Here is a 1,972-nt window from a genome sequence, read left to right on the forward strand (position 1 = left end):
TCTAATAGTTGCACATGACTGCCTATGATGAAGGACCATCAGTAGTGATGAGGCGTAGGGCAGTGAGTACCTGCACCACGTCAGCCGCTTTTTATTTACACCTCAAACACATGATTCTCCTCCCTACCTTCCCATCGTTAGATCCCCTCCTTCCTCCCCAGATATATTGCCATTTAAACATGACAGAGAGGCCATGGAGGTGGCCATTACAATAATCCATCATGTCTGGTAGTGGTTGCATCCAGCCTTGCGGTAAATCTAATCTAAGCAGGGTCAGTTGTGTTTTGCCGTCCTGCGTTGTGGATGCCTGATGCGTCGGGTTTCTTTGTCATGTGACAAAGCTGACACATGTGACAGCAGACAGAAACTGGGAGGCCATTGAACAGTTAAATACCGTAATCAAACTCACAGCTTATTGGAAACCATCTCTGCCATAAATCTGGTCTACAGCTTCAGATGTAGGAACTGATGTTGATGAAGATTTGGCCACAGTTTACACTTTAAAGGCGTATTTAATAAGACAGTTTGTATTAAAAACATACATCTGTGGCCAGTAGGTTTTATGAGCTTTATTGCGTCATCTAATGTCTAACATGACCAAACTAAGTATAAGATGAACTTTGTTTAATCTAATGTCATTCTCATTTGTTCATTAACAGAAATAATCAATTCAGTTTATATATTTAGCAATTTACAACACATGTCGTCTCAAGGTTCTTAACAGAGACGATAAAATCAGTTTAGTTAAGTATTTTCTATCAAGGGAAACCCAGCCGATTCCGTCCAGTCATTGAATTTGTGGCATTCTTTACTCCTACATGAGAATCTAGAGGCTGTAAATATTGGCTTGAATTGTCTTTGATTCTGCAGAAGTCGCTCAAGGCAGAATGGAACCTGCCAGTTGGGTTGTTGCACCAGGGTATACCAGGGTATAAACAAGGGTACCTTGTGTACCCCTGGGCTTGAACGGGTCATCAACTGGGAAGCACCAGTCATGGATGTCAAAAAAGACGCCGGGTTCCTAATTAAGGTTCTGTTCACAGTGAACATACAATCAAGCAGGTTCATGGTCAGAAACAGCAGCTGCATGTCAGCCTGGTTGCTTTTTCATCCTCTGCAAATCCTCCTGGTTTTCTGTCTCTTTCAGCTGGATATTTCTCAATATAATTTAAAAAGTAGGTATTGAACAGAGGTTCCTGCTCTGATTAATATTTTCTTCTTGGAAATAGGTTAGAGAGTTTTAGAGTCTCATGAGAAACAAATCTTTCCACTGATTCAAATCTTTGCAATTTCTACTTTAATATGTAATCTCTGCCCTCGGGTTTCTGTCTCTGAATCAAAACAGATATTTCTCCTTATCTATATCTTCTGAAACAGTAACTACATTTCACAAAATAGTCAGATTACATTGATAAAACCTGTCATGAATATCTTTGTAGGATCTAAATGAACCTTTTTAATTTATTAAATTATTATTATGATCCTCTAATGTTTGGTTTTTTGCACACACTGTAGAAAAAAGAAAGTTGGCAGAACTCAAAATGTTAAGGCAACAAACTTCAGCAATCCTTTAAGTTTGGGACCTTAACGTAAATTTTTTAGCTTTGCTTTGAGGTTTATCAAACTTGAATTCTGTTATTGTAACTTCAAATGCTGATTTTTCCAAATGTAAGTGAAAGCGCTCTTTGTGTTGATGGTTGCCCATTTTATTTACTCCTGTTCACCTGTTTAATTGACCTGGTTATGCTTATCTTTTCCGCCTGGTTCCTGCTGCTACTGATGCTGCCTGTTTGCCTACCGTCAGTGCCAGATTATTCCAGCTGATCTATTAATTGTTCTGTGATTCTGACCTGTTTTCTGTCTCTGGATATAAAAGTTTTTGCTCCCCGCCTTGTTTGCTGTGTCAGTTCTGTTTTTGGACTGAATTCCTGGATTCTGCTGGTTACTGAACTTGAATTGTTTTACTGACCTC

This window comes from Cyprinodon variegatus, unplaced genomic scaffold (assembly GCF_000732505.1).
Source record: "Cyprinodon variegatus isolate N-32 unplaced genomic scaffold, C_variegatus-1.0 Scaffold621, whole genome shotgun sequence".
NCBI classification, from domain to species: domain Eukaryota; kingdom Metazoa; phylum Chordata; class Actinopteri; order Cyprinodontiformes; family Cyprinodontidae; genus Cyprinodon; species Cyprinodon variegatus.